General features: G+C 42.9%; 1 long non-coding RNA gene across 5 annotated transcripts in view; it reads right to left on the bottom strand.

Moving 5' to 3' along the window:
• The window catches only part of LOC138526483 (uncharacterized), a 612,646-nt gene that overhangs the window by 175,102 nt on the left and 420,196 nt on the right, over positions 1–17,348 (bottom strand). For all 5 annotated transcript variants that reach the window (XR_011283579.1, XR_011283577.1, XR_011283576.1 and 2 more), the window contains one exon: positions 11,047–11,111. This is a non-coding gene — a long non-coding RNA (uncharacterized lncRNA). The remainder of the gene's footprint in view (positions 1–11,046; positions 11,112–17,348) is intronic.

Below are 17,348 nucleotides of genomic sequence, written 5' to 3' on the forward strand. Positions count from 1 at the left end.
ACCGTATATAAAACGCCACCTGCGGGGAGTTGAAGGATACTATTATACAGTCTCCCTTAATGAGTTTTTTGTGCCTCCAACCCATCCCATACTTCTTGCCATCAATATGGAGCCCGGGATTATTTGTTTTCCCTGTACACGTGTATTTATCCATTGAGCAATCTTGTTAATCAGACACGTTGTGGTTTCATATGTTTCCTCAGGTAAGTGGTTAATCCCCAGAATTATGCCCACAAGTGGGGCTGCAGCTGGAGAAAAGTCAGTCCTTCTACACTTTTGCTTTATCTCTGAGGTTAGGGGTCGATTCTCAGCCACGTTGTTCGAGTGGTACACCCCTTTGTTAATTTGACAATTGGTCTTGGGCATAACATTGGTATTATTTTCTGTTGGCCAGTTTTTGGGACTTTTTCTGTGGTTTCCCTTGTGTCTTTGCCATTTGGCCACACAGATACCCTCCTGTCCCTTACTTCACTGTTCACCAGCAGTGATGTAAGCCCCATGCTAATTTTCAGTCCTCCTACTTCATTTTTGTTTTGCCTGGTCATATCATCCACCACATTTAGAAAGGTAAACAAGGTTGTTTGAAATAATCGTAAGAATTCAAATATGGGTTGCAAGGAATCTTTTAGTATTTTGCTAACACATTCTTTAAAATCGGTCCACCAGCGCTCCTACAGCAATCAGACTGATCTCCTGGTCAGATGCTGCACTACAATCAAGGGTGTCCAAGGCCCCCTTGACACATGCTTTACCCTTAGAATTTCTCCTTCCCTATCCTGGTTATCTACATTTAAAAAAAGTATCAGGTGCTCTACATTACTCTGGTTTAGTTTGTCCTTTAAGGTTACCTGGTGAGTGTTTGGTCGTAGTAGCAGGTCCAAACCAGTAGTTTCCCTTGCAACTGAACTAGCTTTTGTTTCTCCAGGAACACTGACCGGATTCTCTGGAGTGCTCAAAAGATCAATCAGCAGCTCAGCCCTGTTTCCCTTTGTTCTCTTTCAACTTGGAGGGTCTTTTTTTCAAGTTTCCCTGACATGTCCTTAAGGTAGTTAATGTATAACTGATTGTGATCCCTTTGATTGGTTCACTATATTCTTTTTCACTTTTTTCACATTGGTTTCTCCCAGGCTCAATTTCGCTTTTCTTTTTCCCATCATTATAAGCAGTATCTAGACAAGGCTATCAGTATCACAACGCTTATGCAAGTATGTTGTGGGACAGATTGGGCGCTATAGTATCAACTGTACAAATAGCAATTGTAAGACACTTAAGTAAGATAAAAATGCAACCCGAATCGGTACTCACGCTGAGTGAGCTATACACTAAAATGAAATACAGGAATACATTAAAGTATGTGCAAAAAGTATATAAAATGGCTCGGATACAGTGCAGTAAAATGCAGAGTAACCAATGACCATCACAAGAGGGTGCAGCGCGAACAGTGCACAAAAGTGCAGTGCATTAAGGTGCTACACATGCAGGGTAACCTGGTATAATGTGACCAAATGCAGCTGGTCAGAATTATACACAAAGCCTATAACACAATAAGATACAATAAAAGGTTATACAGTAGTATTCAAAATTTTGAAGTATTCGTGGCACACATTCTACTGCTAATTGCTAAACAGAATAGTGCAACACATTTAAAACACATAAAATCGCTTAAAAAAGCATAGTATGAATATGGGTAGAAAAAAAATAAAAATAATGATTTTCCGCACTTACAAGGTCACGGAAATACTGTACTATGCTATGTTTGTGAATCTTTGAACCAATCTATTCTTCAAAAGCATTAGTTGAGTTAATTGAGTGTGGTTTCTGGTAGAAACTGGTAGAAATGACTGAATTAGGGGCTTCTTGGGGAGAACAAGAGAAAAAGCGAAAAAGTAAAAAAAAGAACGAAATGAACTACCATGTGGCATCAAAACCATATGCAATCCATAAGAAGTATTTATCCCAGAAAGTGTCGAATTGGGAGGGATCTCTGTGAAGTGAATCTATCCAAGTCAGGTAGAGTGCCAATGCAAATTAAGTCCACATGGTTCGTCTAGTGTGAGTTCTGGATTCTGGATTTACTTTAGTGAACTTTTTCCCATTTGGCGAGGAACGCCCGACTGGCTTAAGGGGCCGCCACAGTCCGTCTCCCCTCCTCACCCTTATGCGTCTAGATGTTTGTTCTTCGGTTCTGGTCTCAATCATAGCACAGGGCCCACGATTGTGCTTGCAGAGGGGAAGCGCACCCCTGTCACAGGTTCCCAAGGGACTAGCAGTGAGATTATTCTAACAGTGCAGCTGAAATATGTACTTTCCCAGAGACAGAAACGATGGGACAAGGAGAGAGATGGCCATAGATAGATTTCTGCACTCGTTTCTTGTCCAGACCACCCAGCAGCCAAGGGCAGTGAGATTGTAACTAATAACCTATTGCTTGTATGTGGCTTAATTTGGTTGATATGCGTGGCAGGGGCTTCTTGTGAGCATTGTGCTTACTGCTTGCAGATCCACATTAGTTGCCTTGCTGTGATTTAGGTCTAGGGCAGAGCCTCGTCCCCAGCACCAGTCCCGGTCCACGGAACACCGAACACTGAACCTCACTCGGCCATGCTCCACTGAGGTTATTGTTATTGTTATGTTATGAAGACAAGCAGGCAGGCAGACAGTGAGGAAAGCGGGGTCGAGAACAACAGCCAGTGAAGACAGACTTGGTTCCTCCTGGGAACTCACAGAACACTCAACCTCACTCTGCCACCCTTTGCTGAGGTATGCTGTTATGAAGGCAGGCAGACAGTGAGGGAGGCAGGGTCCAGAACAACAGCCAGAGAAGAAAGACTTGGTTTCTCATGGAACACACAGAACATTCCACCTCACTCTGCCATGCTCCATTGAGATATGATGTTATGAAGGCAGGCAGGCAGGCAGACAGTGAAGCAGGTGGGGTCCAGAACAACAGCCAGCGAATACAGACTTGGTTTCTCCCGGGAACAAACAGAACAATCGGCCATGCTCCGCTGAGGTATGATGTTATGAAGGCAGGTGGACAGGCAGACAGTGAGGGAGGTGGGGTCCATAACAGCAGCTAGTTAAGACAGAGTTGGTTTCTCCTGGGAACAAACAGAACACTCAACCTCACATGCGTAAAAAGGGGGGTCTGTGAATGACCATGGACGCCAGAGTGGTGTGGGTTGTTATAATGATTTGTAATGTTACAAAATATGAAAATGTACAAGCCTGATGTGCCATCCATGAATGAACAAGCCTGAGTGTGTATTATTTCTTTTTTGTTTCAGCGGATGTTGGTTAGGGAATACCACACTGACTGGCTTTGGTAATATTGTAGTAATTAAATGCTGTCCACAAAACAGACACCCTGTCCCCTGCACTGTCATGAACTTCAGATCACGCCCCTGTTGGACTTCCTGGTCCTTGTCTCAACGGGGTTTACATTCTGTACCACTTCCAACATGGCCGTCCAGAGCTGAAGCCCTTGCTCGCTACATGCGCTGAACTCGGCATGATCTATTTATAGACCACGCCTTCCACGGCTCAGCACGTCTCAATGCTATTGCAAAGTAGCCCTCAGACGTGTGTACGTAGATCGCGGTATTGTTTCCTTTGTCCCAGTGCTATTACCCACTCCTGACCCTTTCCCCCTTCCTGATTCCGAGCCTTACTAGCATTTCCCAGACTCCCGGATTCCTGGACTCTGCGTTCCCAGAACTAAACGCACCCTGGAACCAGACGAGACTCGAGCAGCACTGTTCAAGACCAGGTCAGTTCGCAAGAAGGCAGTGATTGAATACACCGGCAAACAACGGACCCAGTTGAGAAGGGGGGAACTCCTTGACAGTTTGAGACGCCACCCGATCGAACCTAAAAACGAGATGGAAGCCGCAGTGCAGGACCTGATGTGACGCATGCAAGAATTATCAACCAAGGTCCAAAATCTTAAGGCGGAAAACGCTGCACTCAAACAATTGGTCTTATCCCGGGATTCTGCCACAAAGGAGGGTGTCCTGTTGGGCGGTATTGTTGACAAGTATGATGGTTCGGCAAAAACACTTTGCGGATTCCTGGATTCATGCCTGGTCCACTTTACCTTTAAGCCTTATTATTTCTCGACTCCCAGGGCTAAGGTGGGTTTCATCATATCCCACCTTTCCGGCAACGCCTTAACTTGGGCAACACCCTTTGTTAACTCCGGCGATGCCCTCCTAGATGACTATGATGGGTTCATACAGGCCCTTAAAAGCATGTTTGACCGTCCAGATCAGGTATATACTGCCCAAGAACGTTTGCTGGACTTTCAACAGGGCTCCCAAGATATGCTCACTTACGTGACCAGATTTAAACAATTGGCTAAGGAAGCAGACTGGTCCTCTGGGGCTAGTTTTACCCTGTTCAGGAGAGGCCTGAACGATGAGATCCAGGATGAACTGGCCAGGGTGGCTCGACCAAATTCATTCCAAGCACTAAAGGACCTTGCCATGCAAATAGACTTTCGCATTCAGGAAAGGAAGGCGGAAAAGAAGAAATCCAGGGGAAACCCACCCAAGACGGCCTTTAACAGCACAGTCAGAACGGATGCAAACCCAAGCCCAGAACCAGAACCCATGCAAATTGGAGCCTTTCGTGGACCCATATCACCTCAAGAAAGGTTGAGAGGATTCATACGGGTTTGTGTATGCATTGTGCTTCAGACAAACATTTGGTCAGGAAATGTCCTCTGGCACCCCCTCGGCGTTCGGGAAACGCCGGCTCCCGATCTTAAATGGAGCAGCGATTCGGGAGAGAGATGTTTGCTCCACATCAATTCCATACTTGAACTCTCCTGGACAAAACAGATTGGTCATTCTCCAGGCATTTCTTTCACCCTCGAAGAGTAAGATCTGTCCCATTCTGGCCTTGGTTGACTGCGGAGCTATGGGAATCTTCATTGATCAGGAATGGGTTGTCAGTCATCAAATCCCATATGAGGCACGAAGCACCATGCAGCCTGTGGAAGCCATCGATGGAAGACCCCTCAGTTCAGGGCACATAAGCCTACAGACCAAGGAAATCCAGCTCTCAATAAACCACCATCAAGAGCTAATCAGATTCGATATCATTAAGTCCGCCCACTACCCCATGGTATTGGGTATGCCCTGGTTACAAAAACACAATCCGTATATAAACTGGACAGTAGGATCACTATTCCTAGGCTCGAAGTTTTGTATGTCTCATTGTCTATCCCTGGAACCTCCTTTAATACCCCCTGAGGAACCACCTAAGGAACAAGAAACTCCACTCATGGTTTCCAATATAATACAGGTTCCGGAGGCCTACCAAGGATTCGCCGATGTATTTTCAACTGCCATAGTCTAGGCCTTACCTTCACACAGACCCGAAGACTGCGCAATTGAAACAGAATCCTCGGCAGTGATCCCTTTCGGTAGGATGTTTATCCTTTCCGAACCCGGGAAAAAGGCCCTCAAAGAATATCTGGATACAAACCTTGAAAACGGTACCATAAGACCTTCAAAATCACCAGGAGGCGCATCGTTGTTCTTTGTTCCTAAGAAAGATACCCAGGAACTCAGACCTTGCCTCGATTATCGTGGCCTAAATCAATGCACTCTTAAGAACCGATACCCACTACCCTTGATATCGGATATCCTGGAAGCCGTGAGACGTGCAGTAATATTCACCAAATTGGATCTCAGGGGTGCCTACCATTTGATTCGTATCCGGGAAGGAGACGAGTGGAAGACCGCCTTTAGAACACCCTTTGGCCATTACGAGAACCTGGTCATGCCCTTTGGACTAGCCAACGCCCCAGCAGTATTCCAACGTTTTATTGATAGGGTGTTCTCTGACATGTTGTTTCTCTTCGTCATTGTCTATCTGGACGACATATTGATTTTTTCCAAGGATCCTCTGAAGCATGAAGGACATGTAAAGGCAGTTCTACAAAGATTGAGGGAACATCACCGCTTAGTCAAGCCTGAAAAATGTTTGTTTAATCTGGGATTTATCCTTAGTCCAGAGGGGATAGGCATGGATCCCTCAAAAGTAAAAGCCATTCTCGCATGGCCTACTCCCATGTCCGTGAAACAAGTCCAATCCTTCCTAGGAATAGCCAATTTCTACCGAAAGTTCATAGCCACCTTTTCCGAGATTGTACAACCTATAGTGGCTCTGCTAAAGAAGGATACCCCTTTTGTCTGGTCAACATTACAAGAAACTGCATTCCAGCGTTTGAAGACCGAGTTTACACAAGCTCCTATTTTGGCTCAACCCGATACAAGTCGACCCTTTTCAGTGGAAACGGATGCCTCTAATTACGATATAGGAGCGGTGTTGAAGCAGAAAATGGAGGACAACTTGGAACACCCCGTTGTTTATCTTTCAAGAACCTTTACTCCGAGTGAAGCACACTACTCCGTCCTGGAAAAGGAACTGTTAGCCATTCGCCAAGCCTTCACGGAATGGCGGCACCTGCTTCTGGGAGCTAGATATCCTGTCCAAGTCCGTACTGATCATCAAAACCTTCAGATTCTACAGTCACTGGAGTGCAGGAACAGTCATCAGGCACGTTGGGCCTACTTTTTTGCCCAGTATCACAGAACCTGATCGCTGACGCCTTGTCTCGACGTCCTGACTGCTGAAGATAAGGCATATCCTAAAATGTTTTCTCCCACGATCTTCGTAGCCCAAGCAGTTAACCTCCTGGAAGAAGTCCGATCGCAAACCCAATCCTCGGAAATATGGAAGGACATTTCGAGAAGAAACCAGTGGAAATTAAGAGCCAAGGAAGGCTACTTATTCAAGGACAATGCACTGCTCATTCCTACACGAAAGTTACAGCAGAAAATAATAAACCTTTGTCATGACACACTCCATTCCAGGCATTGAGGTATCACCAACACCCTCCGTTTTATACAGAGACAGTTCTGGTGGCCTAAAATGAAGTCTGACGTACAGCAATACATCCAGGCTTGTGTGATCTGTGCCCAAAATAAACATGATAACAAAAGACCGGCGGGTCTTCTTCTGCAGCCCACTCTACCCACTAAACCATGGGAAATCATTGCTACAGACTTCATAGTGGAGTTACCACCTTCCCGAGGATATACTACCATCATGGTCACCATAGATTTGTTCACCCATATGGCCCATTTTATGCCACTGATGAAACTACCATCCTCTTCAGAGCTAGCTGGAATATTTCTGGAACACATATTCCGACTACATGGGCTGACTTCCAAGATCATATCTGATCGGGGTCCCCAATACATTTCACAATTCTGGAAACACCTCTGTCGGATTTAAGGAATCCAACGTGCCCTCTCTTCAGGATATCATCCCCAAACCAACAGAGCCACAGAACGTGCAAATCAGACCCTGGAACAATATCTCCGATGTTTTGCCACCAAGGTCCAGGATGACTGGTCTCTCCTGATACCCGTTGCGGAATTCGCTTACAACAACTCCGAACACTCAGCGCTACAGACCAGCCCTTTTTATTGTAGTCAGGGGTTCCATCCATCGGTTTTACCCTCGGTTCTTCCTTACGCTACACCAGTACCTACTGTTGACTCCTGGATCCAAACTCTTATCAACATTCACCGGGAGGCTAAAGAACACTTAGAGAAAGCCAGATTACAGACCAAGAGGTATGCGGATTCCAAGAGAAGACCAGGTCCTTCCTATACGGTCGGTGACCGAGTGTGGTTATCATCAAAACTACTCCCCCGACACCTGCGACCAAACAAGCTGGCTCCCTGCTACTATGGTCCATTCCCCATCAAGGAGATTATCAATCCTGTTTCATATCGAAGCTACCTGACTCCTGGAAAATAATTCATCCAGTTTTTCACACATCCCTATTGAAGCCCTACATCCAATCCTCTCGAAAATCCAGTAGACCTCCTCCTCTACTGGTTGACAACCAACTGGAATATGAGGTGTCCCGGATTTGTGACTCCAGGTATAAGCGGGGCCATCTTCAATACCTAGTGGAGTGGAAAGGATATCCTCCTAGCAAAAGGACCTGGGAACCTGTTTCAAATATCAAGGCTCCTCTGTTGCTCAGAAGATTTCACCTAATACATCCGGGCAAACCTGGAGGAAAAGGCCTTCGGAGGAGGCATGCTGTCATGAACTTCAGATCACGCCCCTTTTGGACTTCCTGGTCCTTGTCTCAATGGGGCTTACATTCTGTACTACTTCCAACATGGCCGTCCAGAGCTGAAGCCCTTGCTCACTCCATGCGCTGAGCGTGGCGTGATCTATTTGTAGACCACGCCTTCCGCGGCTCTGCGCATCTCAAGACTATTGCAAAGTAGCCCTCAGACGTGTGTTCATAGCTTACGGTATTGTTTCCTTTGTCCCAGTGCTATTACCCACTCCTGACCCTTTCCCCCTTCCTCATTCCGAGCCTTACTAGCATTTCCCAGACTCCCGGATTCCTGGTCTCCGCGTTCCCGGAACTAAACGCAACCTGGAACCAGACGAGACTCGAGCAGCACTGTTCAAGACCAGGTCCGTTCGCAAGAAGGCAGCGATCGAAGACACCGGCAAACAACGGACCCACGTGAGAAGGGGGGAACTCCTTGACATGCACAAGGTAATGCTAAAAAAAGCCAACTTTTTTCAACTTTTCAAATTAATAATTCAATGTCATTAGAGAGCAATTTTTCTGAAAAAAATATTTTTGAGACTGATTGAATTAATCTTCAAACACAATGAAAGTGTTAGTTGAAGCCTCTTTTAGTGCAAAAATAGATGCTCAATGTGTTTTGAGGTGACTCCCTTCTTCAGGACCAATACTGTGAACAAAATATAATAATTGTTTAAATTACATATATACATCAACTCAATTGTAGATATCTAAACATGGACTGTAATGTACAATGTTAGAGGGCTTTTAAATAAACTTCCTCACAGCCAGAATGGTTGTAAAACATGGCACTATGAGCTGGAGTATATGGAATTCAGCAAATTGACAATGACCGTAATAGGGACAATATTCGAAATGCAGAACACAATATTCAAAGACACAACATAAACACCAATGTATAACAGATCTCAGCTGTTATCAATAAAGTAATGCAGATAACCAGACATAGAAAATATTACATATTTCTCACATTTTATTATCAAAGACTGATATTTAAACAAAACAGTGTAGACTAAATTCATCATTAATCCCCTTAGGAGGTACTGTATCCTATAGGCTAATCCAAAATACCTCTCGTTGTAGAAGACGTGTGGGCTTTATTACCAGCTCCACTAGAAGTATGTACCATTGCTAGTATCATGAAGCTCATCTGAGATATGCTTCTCTTCAAAATACCTTGCTACAGGAGACTTAACAGGTAAGTTTACCTCGTTATGATACCAGATTAAGAGTATTATTCTTGTACCGTTTGTAATTGGGTTCTGGTATTTATATTTCTTCATTAGTGTATTATAGGGCATCCCCTATTTGACAGGTGAAGTTTATCTAGGTATGTTACTTTTGCTTCAATTGTATTAGCATTTTTTGTTAAATGATGAATTATCATGGTGTCAACTTAATAAATTACTTCCTCTCAAATATCTTAATGGAACTTATTTTGATTTTAGGTAATTCATTTGCATTTATCATTCATTGTAATGTGTTATATTGCGTTCACAGTATTGCTCATGAAGAAGGGGGTCACCCTGAAACACATCAAGCATCTATTTCTGCATTAAAAGAAACTTCAACTAACATTTGAGTTCTCTTTGAAGATCATATTATCAGTTCTCAAAAAGAATATTTTTCAGAAAAATTGTTCTCTAATGACATTTATTTGTTCATTTGAAAATGTAAAATAAATTGGCTGTTTTTTTCAGCATTAAGGTTTGCAGGGGGCCGGGGGTTCTATTTTGTGGACATCATTTAATTACTATTGTTGTGTAACCTTGTGTCAGGGTTAATTTACCTCCCCTGCACTGAAGTGGTTTCTACAGGTATAGGAATCTTTGTAATAGACACATTTAATTTTGGGTGTACACTGGTGTTGCCTTATATATTTGGTAATATTTGTCCCAGTGTCGTGAGCACCGGAGCTCAAGCATGTGCTGTAGGACTACTGTGACAGCGGTTTGGGAGCTCTCAGGGTTACTGGGTGAAGGCCACTTGGGCCTCTATCTTGGATCTAGCTAGTTTGTACCGGACAGAAAAATGGGTCATTATTCATGGGCAGAGGTACGTAACTGGGAAGTGGACCTATGCCCATCGTCTGAGGAGGTGGACACCAGATTTCATCACACCAGAGCAACAGACCCGGAAGGAAACGAACACGTGGGAAGAAAGACCCAGATGCCATTTCCCTCTCTGTCATGTCAGTGAATGTTTTTGTCTCTTTTTGTTTGAGCGCCCTTAAATCCTGTGCGCTTTACAAATTAAATAACATAACATAACATAACAGATGGAAACCGCAGTCGGACTACAGTAAAAGAACAATTGTGGCTATTGTGATGATGGAAGGGGTGCAAATTTAACCATACATGATGTCAGCCACACCATGAGGGGATATAAGAGGAAGGCAAGTTGGAGGCGGATTGGGTTAGATCGGGTGGCAGGCTAATTGTGTGCTGTCCGATTATTCGGTTTGCAAACTGGGTTTGAATAAAACCTCTGGCATTGGGCATTCTCTACCTGACTATTGAGTCTCTTATTTGATTTGAGTTGATAGATGGTGCTGCACAATTTATTGTTTAAATCAATTCATATTACCATGATATTACATTATATATATCACTTTCCCACTCAACATGAACCAGCTCCTCACATGTCCTATTCTTGAAGTTTCATCAGTACAAATTATGTGCAAAAACAGATATTGTGAGGATTTTTTTAGAGAAAGCATTCATCACTCGCTGTCTTCTTTTTTATCGGCACGCCACTTTTGCATTAAAAACAACAAATTCCTGTAAAATCTGCGAATGACAATTTAATTGCAGACATATGAACATCTCTTTGCTCTGAGTGTCATTGTTATATGTAAAAGAATATTTTAAGGTGTCAGTTTTAATTACCGTAACTGTACTTGTCCACCCCTTCTTTTGTATTCTGATGTTTTAGTTAGTTTGAAGTCACTCCCCTGTGAAAAATAAAGAGGAGCATGTTTAGACTTTGTGTAAAGAGTAAGGCGTTGGCATTTCAAGAATGGATCATGAGCCAAAAAATAAACTCCAATTAAACTCCAACGTATTAACCAGGGGTTAATCAGAGCTGTTGGTCTTTTTATTGACAACACGATCATCAAAAGGTGTTTGGGGTATTCTTCAAAGTATCCTTTTTTAAGTTTTAGACCCTGCAAGAAGGGAGAACACATTAAGTATTTCCTTTACTACTCAACCTGCTATACATATACTGTACTGGCTTACTTGAACCCTGTAGTTTCATGCCTCCTTCACACAACTTTTCCCAAAAATGTATAATTTTGGCAGGAAAGTGATAGAGCAATATCGAAACATTGGGGAAAAAGCATCAAAAAAGATTCCATAATTTATCACGTGAAGAAAGGCATGTGCTCAATAAACATGGAAACAACATCATTATAGAAAAATCTGACAAGGGGGTGGAGCAATTGTTATTGCGAATAAAATAAATTACATCAACTAGTGTACAAGACTATTGGAGGATAAAATAATTTGCATGAAACTCACAGATGACCTACGTAGAGGCTTTTGAGCTTGACTGATACTAAGGTTACGAAAGCTCTAGCAAGGAATTGTATTTGTAAAAAGGAGGCAGGATTCTTGGTAAAGAAAAAACCTAAAGTACCAACATTTGACATTTTACCAAAAATCCACAAGTCCCTGGATAATCCACCTGGACACCCAATAGTATCAGGCAATACATTTGGTGTTAGAACCCCTCTCAAAATTCACAGATCACTACCTAAGACCCTTTGTCAAAGAAATTAAATCCTACATCAAGGATACGATGGACATCATCAGAGAATTGGAAGATAAACAATGTGATCCCATGATTAACTTATTGATATGTCACTTTATACCAAAATACCTCAAAAAGCGACCTTCGAAGTGGTGGAACAATGCTTATGGGCATGTAGGGATGATGACTCAGTAACTAATTTGTTCGTTCTGTGGTGTACTGAAATGGCCCTGACTGAGAATTATTTCCAATTTATGGGAAACATGTATAAACAAATCAAAGGCACTGCAATGGGGGCAACAGTGGCACCAAATCTAGCAAATTCATATGTAGAGACCTTTGAAAAGAAAGTGATTTAAACTAATTCTAATCCTTATCTAAGGAACATAATGATCAGGAAAAGATTTATTGACAATATGCTTGCTGTATGTTTGGGAATGCTCTAGCAAGAAGGCATTAGCCTCCCTGAAGTGGATCATGTGAGGGCTCAGAAATGTATTAATTTTTTTATTTATTATTTGCTTGTTAGTCGCTTATACAGCAAGTAAAATACAGTTTTAAAGCACCCAGAGGGCGAGAGGAGGGAACAAGGGAGTGAAATACATTACAAAACACAATATTTAATGAGAGCCAACGAGGGGAAAAGAACGAGGGACATACCTACTATGCCCTGTGAGTATTCAGAATATCCAAGTGCAGCAGGCAAGAGGGCAGAGGGCATATATTCTGGGGAGTCTGGGCTCATGGGTGAGCCACAGATGAAGTGCATTGGTTGTTGAAGTGCTACACGGCCATGGGCCATGTTGGGAGTAAGTGTAAACCTCTAGGGTGGTGGGTGTGCCAAGGCAAGTGCTGAGGGCAGACAGAAGCTTGGTCGATTGGGTGTGGAGGTCAGGGGTCCTGGGATGCACATGGACCCCAGACACCAATCACAGCAACTGTGGGATTAGCAGAGAAGAGAAGAATGGAAGGAATAGGTAAAGAGAAAAGTCATGAGGAGCGGCCGGAATTTAAGAAAGTCCTGCTCAAGGCACACAGAAAGGGGGCAGCTGTTCCATAGGAGGGAGCCATCTGAGGAAAGTGATCAACCACCTACCCTCTGTTTAGCAAAACGCTTTACACACAAAGACTTGCTGCCAGAGGATTGTAATGGTCTAGAGGGAGAGTATTTAGTAAGAATAAGTTGAACTGTGCGTCTTAGGAAATCTAAAATGCCACCTCTGGAGAATGAAGACATCAAGGCCTTTGTGTTGGATAATCAGAACTTTGTTATTTCCAATGTCCCCAGACCAGCTAAGAATGAACCCAGAGATGTACTCCGTAATAAAGTCCTTGCCTGGCTATGTGCAAGAACGGGACCAGGCGTAGTGCGTTCCTCTGATCTGAAACTCTTGTGCAGAATTGACTTGGCCAATTGGTGGTCCCAAGGGAATAGTGACTGTATCTTGATGGGATGTGCAGCTGGCACCCTGCCCATGTATTTGAAACTTTGTAAATATCTGCCTATGGGCTCTACGAATCTTGAGCTTATTGTCTGATTTTGTTTCCCATTTGTAGTAGTAACTTGATGTGCCTTGTTCTAATGGGTACCTCAATTTTCTTCTTTAAGATTTGCAGTGTGTTACTTAAATTTTCCCTAATGCCTCTTCATCTAAATATCCCCCCTGATGTTCTCTTTTTGGGCTGTTCGAATGTATGTATTCTGTTTATTTATTCCATTTATGGTGTTTGTGAGTTTTTGGTTTTGTGTAGCGCTCTGAGGCCTATGGGTTAGTAGCGCTTCATAAGAATAAACATCAAATCAAATCAACACTTGTTCAAAACCAAAGCAACTGTTTCTCTTATGAAAAGTTCTTCTCAAGAAGTCTAAAATATTATTTAAGAGGATGTAACAAGTCTTTTCCATAGAATACTTTTCTCAAGATGTGAACACAAGTGTTTCTTTCATAGAAGGATCTTCTTAGGTGGTGAACACATGTTTTCCTCATGGAATACCTTTGTCAGAATGTGTAAACAGTGAGGACAATGCTCAATTACCTCTCTCTTAGTCCACCTTATAAGCTAGTCAGATAGAAAATAGATCAATTGGGGTAAGTTATCTATTTCATTTACCCACAATACATATGTGTTGACAAGAAGATTTGTCGTGCCAGAAAAATACAGATGTTAAAAACACATTTTAATCAGCAATTAAATTCAATACATAGTGTGGTATATGCTTTCCACAAGACATTACCACCTTTCAAATATATAAAAAGTGTTTTGCAGTACATGTTTTAGAAAGACAATTAGAAAAAACTATTAGAAAAAACAAATCCAGAGTGATGACACAATGGTGCCAATTGTGGCTGAGGTTAGTAAGTGACAAACACAATTATGCATAGACATAAGATGTTGTTACCAATATCTATTTTAGCAAAGGAGCAAACTATCGGTGTTCAAACAGAAATTACGCAACTGTTTTGTGTAAAAAGACAACGTTGTTTAAAGTGTCTTAGGGATGTCTACATATGTTTCGGCTAAACAGAATTTTGTGAACACCTTCCCTGGTGTTCCACTGTTATTGTTTAAAGCCATCTTCAGGACAGTGCGTTGTTTTAGAAAATTGACAGTACGTTCAATGCTCCCGTCTCCGTTTGGTTGAAATTGAAAAGGAGACTCTAAAGAAAGGAAAGAAATTGGAGTCTTTTTTTAGTGAATTGTCTCGGGTTGTGCAAAATTTAAAAACAGAGTGATTTTGAAACACTATCTAGGCAAGGTTTATATGTGATCGGGCTGCCCTGTGTGAGCAGTTTCACTGACCTTTTGATCTTAAGTTGGTTGGACTAAAGTATTTAATGGTTTTTTCTTCCAGGCAGTAGCTTCCTGTTCCGTGATTTGTGAATTTGAATAATTTATCCACTTAGTAACTTCAAATCTGTTTCTAAAAAATTCGGGTGACAGAGGCGTTTTTGCATTTTTCAATTTGAGGCTCTGGACCTATTGTAGCATAGACAGAGTGGAGAAGGAAAAAACAAAGTTGTCCGATATATTTTTGAAAACTTTTTGTTTTGTTTTTTCAGAACAAGTTTCTCTTGCAGAGATATGTTAGTTGACATACCTCCTTGCCAAGGCTTCTTCACAGCTTTTTTTATGCTGTTTCTTGTTTTTAAAGGAGATTCTGAGGGCCCACGTGCATCGACTTCAACTTTGTGAACCCATCTGCCTGAAAACAAAGCAAAACAGGTGGGCTTGTAATTATATTGGTCCCCAATGGAAGAGAGTTACCATTTTTATGCATGTTTATCTAGCCAACTATGTTTGTTGCTCTGTATTTGCTGACTAAATTCTATATTGGCAATACAGGCGGCCATAATGCTGCAGCATTTGTTTACCTGTTAGTTGCTCTCGTTTTCAATTTTCATGCGTGGGCGTCTTTCAGGTCTCCGTTCGAGTACACCTTCGGGGTCGAATAATTCGAAAAAGCTGCGGGTTGTTCCCTGCCGTGTTTATACGGTCATGTGATCATGTGTATGCGTGATGATGCACCATTGTGCAACGTGGTCTGGAGCGTCGCCGAGCCTTGTGTAATGGAGAAGCGTTGGAAGCGCCGTATTTTGAATGCATCTTGGGGCCGCCATCTTGAAATGGTGTGCGCGGGCATGAATGCATGTTGAAGTAATACTACACTTCATAGTCGGTGGATGATGTAACCACCAGATTATTCATTGCTGGATTATTCAGATATATATTATCAGTGTGTGATTTTAAAACATTTAAATTGGTGCCATCTGATTTCGCAATAACGGGAACTTCTGCCGCAGTGAGATGTATTTTAAACCTGGCATATTTCTCAGAGTTATTTAATGTACGTCGTTTTTAACGCCCCGTGCTGAAGGGCTTAGATTCATGATGCAGTCACTGATGAATTCAATAATGCAATCCAGTGGGCATATTTAAGATGTTATATGCATCAGCTGGATTAGTCAGGGAGATCTAGCAGTTAGAAAAAGATGCCCCATTCGACTGCAGAGTTCAGACCGTTCTTGACAGTGTCTAAGTCGAAAATCCACTTTTGTTCCCTCTTGCGGAGGGCCAGGTCTCTGTTTCCCCCTCTCTTAGATGCTTGAGATGTTTGGATTATAAACCAGAACATTTCACTTGGTTTATGTTTTAACTTCATGTCGTGAGCCACTAGAGGTTTATTGGGTGTTTGATTTCTGACGTTACATCTGTGTTCTCCAATCCTGGTTTTAATTTGTCTTTTCGTTTTGCCAATATACAATAATTGGCACGGGCATTGGATAGCATAAATAACCCATTGTGAACAACAGTTTGTGAAAGTTTTGAACACCCAGGGTTTTCCCTTCAGTTGAATACTCTTCATGTTTTTGGTTAGAGAGCAGACTGAACAGTTGCCGCATCTAAAGTGTCCTGTAACAGCTGGAAGGTCCCACAATGTTCTTTGTATGTTGGTTTTTTATTTTCTTTGGGATATGTATGTACAAGATTGTCTCGTAGATTGTTCTGTCTTTTAAAGGCAAACCTGGGTGGTGCCTTTAAAAGACAGTTGTCTTTCAGATGCCGGAATGCAGCGCGAGGCGTTGGTGACAGCCGATGGACCAGGTAAGAGATGCGCTGCCACTGAAGACCGTAGTGCTAACCTGTTTTTTCTTTGTCTTTACAGGTGCTGCTGAAGACTGGATTCCAGGCTGGTAAGCCTTTGTTCCCTTAGGCCCAGGATCAGAAGCAGAAGACACGATGAGCGTTCTGCTGCAGAGAATGCAGAATAACGCAAAGCAAGATTCATCCATCGGGTGTGGTTTAAATAGTCTCCTGTAGTGCTTAGGTGTCTCCTTCCACAGCCTCGCCTAGGTGAGAAAAGAGTTCCTGCTTTCCAGAAGAGTTCCAGTGTTCTGAACCTAGGGAGTGGCTCCTGCCCCACCCAACAGGAAAAGTAGTCCCAAACAGAAGAGGATCAGGGGCTCAACTGGCAGGTAAGTAAGCAGCATGGTCTGCTGCAGGTAAATCCACCCAAGCATTATGAGCCCGGCGCTTCCAGCGCTGGGACTGGGCATCTTTATGAGCCTGGTGCCACTGGCGCCAGGACAGGGTCCAAAAGGTCCCAATTGGGACTGGCTGGCACTCGGAACAGGGGTTATGGGTCTGCTTCCAAGGGAGTCGGGCAAGTCCTGATCTTTTGGAAGCAGAGATCATGACAGCACCCCCCCTCAAGGCCCCTCCCAAACCGGGCTTCTCCGTGGGTTTGGGCTTGTTAGGAAATGTTCGATGAAATTTTTTGATTAGACGAGGGGCGTGGACATATTCTGCAGGTTCCCAGGATTTTTCTTGGGGACCGTAGCCTTTCCAGTCAATCAGGTAAAATAGTTTAGATTTGGAGATCTTGGAATCCAGGATGCTTTTGACTTCAAACTCGAGTTCTCCATCAACTAGAATA

This window comes from Ambystoma mexicanum, chromosome 7p (genome assembly GCF_040938575.1).
Source record: "Ambystoma mexicanum isolate Mex_15411 chromosome 7p, UKY_AmexF1_1, whole genome shotgun sequence".
Lineage (NCBI taxonomy): Eukaryota > Metazoa > Chordata > Amphibia > Caudata > Ambystomatidae > Ambystoma > Ambystoma mexicanum.